This window comes from Ischnura elegans, chromosome 1, assembly GCF_921293095.1.
Source record: "Ischnura elegans chromosome 1, ioIscEleg1.1, whole genome shotgun sequence".
NCBI lineage: Eukaryota > Metazoa > Arthropoda > Insecta > Odonata > Coenagrionidae > Ischnura > Ischnura elegans.
The window spans coordinates 22,376,677-22,384,443 of NC_060246.1; the positions used below are offsets into that span (position 1 = coordinate 22,376,677).

Here is a 7,767-nt window from a genome sequence, read left to right on the forward strand (position 1 = left end):
ATGACAAATACAACAATTTAAATGACAACGACAACAATTTAAAATGACAAAAAATACCATTTAAATGAAAAACACAACAATTAAAATGACAAAAAAAATATTTAAATGACAACAACAACAATTAAATTGACAACGACTACAATTTCAGTGACAACGACAACAATTTAAGTGACAGCGACAACAATTTAAATGACAAGAACAATAATTTTTAATGACAACAACAACAACTTAAATGACAACGACAACAATTTAAATGAGAATAACAACAATTAAAATGACAAGAACAACAATTTAAATGACAAGAACAACAATTTAAATGTCAAAAACAACAATTTAAATGGAAAGAACAACAATTTTTAATGTCAAAAAGAACAATTTAAATGACAACTACAACAATTTAAATGAGAAGAACAACAATTTAAATGACAAGAACAACAATTTAAATGACATAAACAACAATTTAAATGACAAGAACAAAAATTTAAATGACAAGAAGAACAATTTAAATGACAAGAACAACAATTTCAATGAGGAGACCAACAATTAAAATGACAATAACAACAATTAAAATGACCAGAACAACAATTTAAATGACAATGACAACAATTTAAATAACAAGGATAACAATTTAAATGACAAGGACAACAATTTAAATGACAACAACGACAATTAAAATGAACCGAAAACAATATAAATGACAACGACAACAATTTAAATGACAACAACAACAATTTAAATGACGACGACAACAATTTAAATGACAACAACAACAATTTAAATGACAACTACAACAATTTAAATGACAACAACAACAATTTTAATGACAACAACAACAATTTAAATGACAAGAACAACAATTTAAATGACAACAAAAACAATTTAAATTTTAACAACAACAATTAAAATGACAACAAAAACAATTTAAATGACAAAAACTACAATTTAAATGACAACGACAACAATTTAAAAGACAACGACAACAATTTAAATGACAACGACAACAATTTAAATGACAACGACAACAATTTAAAAAACAACGACAAGAATATAAATGACAACCACAACAATTAAATGACAACGACAACAATTTTAATGAAAACGACAAGTATTTATAAGACAACAACAACAATTTAAATGACAACGACAACAGTTTTAATGACAGGGACAAAAATTTTAATGACAAAGACAACATTTAAAATGGCAAGAACCACAATTTAAATTACAACAATTACAATTAAAATAAAACAAAAAAAATTTAAATTACAAGAACAACAATTTAAATGACAGCAACAATAATTTTAATGACAACCACATCAATTTAAATCATAAGAACAACAATTTAAATGACAACAACAACAATTTAAATGACAATGACATCTATTGAAATGGCAAGAACAACAATTTAAATGACAAAAACAACAATTGAAATGACAACAAAAACAATTTAAATGACAAAAACCACAATTTAAAAGACAACGATACAATTTAAATGACAACGACTACAATTTAAATACAACGACAACAATTTAAAAGACAACGACAACAATTTTATTGACAACGAATAAAATTTAAATGACAATGACAACAATTTAAAAGACAACGACAAGAATTTAAATGACAACGACAACAATTAAATGACAACGACAACAATTTTAATGAAAGCGACAAAAATTTAAAAGACAACGACAACAAATTAAATGACAACGATAACATTTTTAATGACAGGGACATTAATTTTAATGACAAGGACAACAATTAAAATGACAAGAACCACAATTTAAATGACAACCACTACAATTTAAATGAAACAAAAAAATTCTTAATTACAAAAACAACAATTTAAATGACAGCTAATTTAAATGACAACTTCAACAATTTAAATCACCGGGACAACAATTTAGATGACAACAACAATTTAAATGACAACGACAACAATTTAAATGACAACGACAACCATGAAAATGACAACGACAACAATTTAAATGACAACGACGCACAATTTAAATGACAACGACAACAATTTAAATGACATCAACAACTATTTAAATGACAACGACAACAATTTTTGATGACAACCACAACAATTTAAATAACAACGACAACAATTTTAATGACAACGACAACAAATTTAAATGACAACGACAACAATTTAAATGACAACGTCAACAATTTAAATGACAAATACAACAATTTAAATGACAATGACAACAATTTAAAATGACAACAAAAACCATTTAAATAAAAAACACAACAATTAAAATGACAAAAAAAATATTTAAATGACAACAACAACAATTTAAATGACAACGACTACAATTTCAGTGACAACGACAACAATTAAAGTGACAGCGACAACAATTTAAATGACAAGAACAATAATTTTTAATGACAACAACAACAACTTAAATGACAACCACAACAATTTAAATGAGAATGACACAATTAAAATGACAAGAACAACAATTTAAATGACAAGAACAACAATTTAAATGTCAAAAACAACAATTTAAATGGAAAGAACAACAATTTTTAATGACAAAAAGAACAATTTAAATAACAACAACAACAATTTAAATGAGAAGAACAACAATTTAAATGACAAGAACAACAATTTAAATGACATAAACAACAATATAAATGACAAGAACAAAAATTTAAATGACGAGAACAACAATTAAAATGACAATACCAACAATTAAAATGACCAGAACAACAATTTAAATGACAATGACAACAATTAAAATGACAAGGATAACAAATTAAATGACAAGGACAACAATTTAAATGACAACAACGACAATTTAAATCATACAGGGCGCACTCCCCTTCCCGAAGTTGCCCCCGCGACGCTAGCGCCAGGGCAGTAGGCACGTATGGAAGGGTACTACATGAGCTCTCTTGGAATTTGGAAGGAAATTTCGCGCATGCGCAGTGATACAAACAGGCAGTTCAAATTTGGGAGGCCGAGAAGGAGGTTGGTGGAACCGGCGTTAACGGTTGTTAACGGTCGCCGGCGGATTCAAGCAGGGAGAGCATCTCAGGAGGCCAGATATTTGTGAACAAGGTAAGTGATCCAGTGTATTGTTTCAATGTTAGGTTCGTTGAAATTCGGCCGTACTTTTCACTAAGCGTGAACCTAAAATATTGTCATTGAAATCTTTATTATTCATTATACCGTTTCAGACTATCACATTCGCCATCCGATTTGGAGCAGTTACATGGCTGCCGGGAGTATATGGAATTGACGAAAAGGCAGACAGTTTTCAAAAATGTCGTCATGATCAAGTGAAGAATGCAATTTTTAATATCGGGCTTGATTTAGTGAAACTACTCCCCAGCTCTCACAAGAAGAAAACTTTAATATTACTCGGGCATTGGCGTGAGTATTATTCAGTGATTTCAATACATCAGTTAATTATTTAGTCTGTTTGGTTTTTAGTCTGTTTTAAAAAGTGGGGAGGCCTGCTAAATTTCCATTTGCCTTTTCTCTTAGATTCCCCATTGGATGCCGCTAGAGAGGTTATAATGAAAGAAGTCCCTTCCACCTCCAGTGGGATATACACCTTCTCTCTTGCGTGAGTATTATTCAGATATTTGAATACATATGTTTATTATTGAGTCTGTTTTGTTTTTAGTTTGTGTTAAAAAGTGGGGAAGCCTGCTAAATTACAAAATGTTCTTAAAATCCATAAAATTAAATTTTTATCACACACATGCATTCAGGATTGTAATGATGAAGTAGCAATTGAACTCTGCCTCTAAATAAGACCTTTTCTCCTCATATCTATTTGATAGACAACAATGTCCCTTATTTTTATGGCAATTTCCATGCTATTTTTCCAGCTGCAAATGGAGATCTGGGAGTCGAAGCCGGGGAGACAGCTGAGCTCCTATACTTCTTCGACAGGCTTTTTGATAGCATAAATGGTGATTCCCTGAAGCCACCTGCTGGGAAGCCATTACGGTGTGCAGTGTCCCCTTCATCTCAGCATGTGCAATTTTGGGGTGAGGCTCAGAAACTCCTGCAGTCAATAGTGTTCATTCATGGGCAGAAGGAGAGTAGGACTCCCTCTTTAATTAATTGGGGTAGGACTAGGAAGTAATATTAAGGCCCTTTGGCAAACTTTACACAGCATTGGATTTAAGAACCTTACCCCAAGGAATTTAAATCCAGATCCACTTGAAAATAAGTGTGGGAGCATTCGAAGCTATGGGTTTCGATATGATGCTCGAACGTGCTTCCAAGTCGTGCTTCTGCTTCCACTTTGATTTCAATTTCATTGAAAGGTTATTTGTTTTCAATGTATTTCATTTTTCATAAAATAGTGGTTTTCTATTATCATTTGTATCATGAGTATATCTGTGTTTCATTTAATTTAAATTTCTAATGTAAAACAAGTGGGTCATAGATGTAGTTCACAAGTCCTACCCCAAGTAATTGTTTCATAGGATTACGATTAGGGATGTGTCGATTCTCAATACCATTGATTCCTATACTTGGTATCGGTATCGAGAATCAATAACTTTAGGCATCGACACATTCCTTAGGATTATAAATTTTGAACATGGGTGGCCAATCTAATATCATTAATAAATCTATTTTTAGTGGTGGTACTAAATTGAACCTAAAAACTGATCAATACAGAAGAATTAACTAATTTTAAAAAAACTTGTACAGATAATCAGTTATCTTTAAACATACACCTATTACTGGTGAAAATGATCGATAACCAATATAATTCACCATTTACTCGTGGTAATTGACGAGTACTGACGGATTTTGCCAGTATTTATAATTAAATTTTTGTAATTAAATGGCTTACAACAGTTACATTTGTCATATAGGTTGGCCATCCCTGGTTCACTTGGTGATTTATAATGTTAGGAGTTAGTATTGGTGCTGATAACACTGAAGCCTGCATGTTGTGTTTTCACAACCACTTTGTGATGCTATTGTTATAAGCCTTCCTTTGAATGCTACTTACCTTGTAAGTTTAAAGTGTTATCAAAATACCACTTTGCAAAGCTGAAATCTTCTTGTATTTAAATATCCATGCTTTGATGGCTTTCATGATAAGCCTAATTCAAAAGTATTTTTTATGAATGGTAATGAGTGTTATGATGTGACTTTCCAACACTGAAACCTCCTTGTATTTAAACATCCATATGCTTTTATGGCCTTCCATAATTATAACTGACTTTAATACGTGATATTTTATGGGTGGTATTGTAATATGTAACTTTCCTAAAGAATGTTACTAACTGTTACTTGTATTTGGTGTAGAAGTCTTATTCATATTAGCGCTTAAATTCATGATGCGCTAGGATAAAACTTAGTATTGTGCTTTATGGGATGTATAATGAACTACTGTTATTCTTAAAATTTAACTCGATTTCATTGTACCGCATTTAAACTTTGCATGTGTTACGACATGATTTGGATGTTTGCTTTCATGTTTTGTGGTTTATTTCTGATATCCTGCTTGTAACTACATGATATGTGATTTTTGAGCAATAAAACAAGTACATGTTATTTTGTGTTCTCATTTTCCCTTTCGAAATACGCGGCAATTGAGGTATCCTATAAAGTAGGCATCTTGCACTACGAAAGGGGGCGGGGCTAAATCGCTCTACTGCTGATAGTTCCCTTCCGCCCACAGTGGCGCTACAAACGCTGGTCCCGTTTTTTAGTATTGAGTGTCCCATGTATGATTTAAATGAACCGAAAACAATTTAAATGACAACGACAACAATTTAAATGACAACAACAACAATTTAAATGACGACGACAACAATTTAAATGAAAACAACAACAATTTAAATGACAACAAAAACAATTTAAATGACAACTACAACAATTTAATTGACAACGACAACAATTAAAATGGAAACTACAACAATTTAAATGACAAGCACAACAATTTAAATGACAAGTATAACAATTTAAATGACAACAACAACAATTTAAATGACAACAACAACAATTTCAATGATTACGACAACAATTTAAATGACAACGACAACAATTTAACTGACAACGACAACAATTTAAATGACAAGAACAACAATTTTTAATGACAACAACAACAACTTAAATGACAACAACAACAATTTAAATGAGAAGAACGACAATAAAAATGACAAGAACAACAGTTTAAATGACAAGAGCAACAATTTAAATGACAACAACAACAATTTAAATGGAAAGAACAACAATTTTTTATGTCAAAAAGAAAAATTTAAATGACAACAACAACAATTTAAATGAGAAGAACAAATATTTAAATGACAACAACAACAATTTAAATGACATAAACAACAATTTAAATGACATGAACAACAATTTAAAAGACATAAACAACAATTAAAATGACAAGAACAACATTTTAAATGACGAAAACAACAATTAAAATGACAATAACAACAATTTAAATGACCAGAACAACAATTTAATTGACAACAAACACAATTTAAATTGAAAGAACAACAATTTTTAATGACAAAAAGAACAATTTAAATGACAACAACAACAAGTTAAATGACAACAACAACAATTCAAATGACAACTACAACAATTTAAATGACAACAACAACAATTTAAATGAAACAAAAAACAATTTCAATGACAAGACCAACAATTTAAATGAAAAAAAACAACAATTTAAATACAACAACAACAATTTAAATAACATCAACAACAAGTTAAATGACAACAACAACAATTTAAATGACAAAAACTTCAATTTAAAAGACAACGACAACAATTTAAATGACAACGACTACAATTTAAATACAACGACAACAATTTAAAAGACAACGACAACAATTTTATTGACAACGAAACAAATTTAAATGACAATGACAACAATTTAAAAGACAACGACAAGAATTTAAATGACAACGACAACAATTAAATGACAACGACAACAATTTTAATGAAAGCGACAAAAATTTAAAAGACAACGACAACAATTTAAATGACAACGATAACAAATTTTAATGACAGGGACAACAATTTTAATGACAAGGACAACAATTAAAATGACAAGAACCACAATTTAAATGACAACAACTACAATTTAAATGAAACAAAAAAATTCTTAATTACAAGAACAACAATTGAAATGACAGCTAATTTAAATGACAACTACAACAATTTAAATCACCAGGACAACAATTTAGATGACAACAACAATTTAAATGACAACGACAACAATTTAAATGACAACGACAACCATGAAATAGACAACGACAACAATTTAAATGACAACGACACACAATTTAAATGACAACGAACCCAATTCAAATGACAACGACAACAATTTAAATGACAACGACAACATTTAAAATGACAAGAACAAGAATTTTTAAAGACAACGACAAGAATTTAAATGACAACCACAACTATTTTTGATGACAACGACAACAATTTAAATAACAACGACAACAATTTAAATGACAACGACAACAATTTAAATGACAACAACAACAATTTAATTACAACGACTACAATTTAAATGACAACGACAACAAATTTAAATGACAACGACAACAATTTAAATGACAACGTCAACAATTTATATGACAAATACAACAATTTAAATGACAACGACAACAATTTAAAATGACAACAAATACCATTTCAATGAAAAACACAACAATAAAAATGACAAAAAAATGTTTAAATGACAACAACAACAATTTAAATGACAACGACTACAATTTCAGTGACAACGACAACAATTTAAGTGACAGCGACAACAATTT

At 29.8% G+C, this 7,767-nt stretch overlaps 1 long non-coding RNA gene across 1 annotated transcript; it reads left to right on the forward strand.

Moving 5' to 3' along the window:
* The first annotated feature begins 2,976 nt into the window (after positions 1-2,976).
* LOC124156938 lies at positions 2,977-4,654 on the forward strand. Its single transcript, XR_006864455.1, has 4 exons — positions 2,977-3,064; positions 3,184-3,379; positions 3,494-3,575; positions 3,844-4,654. It is a non-coding gene; the product is annotated as an uncharacterized LOC124156938 (long non-coding RNA).
* Positions 4,655-7,767: the final 3,113 nt, after the last annotated feature.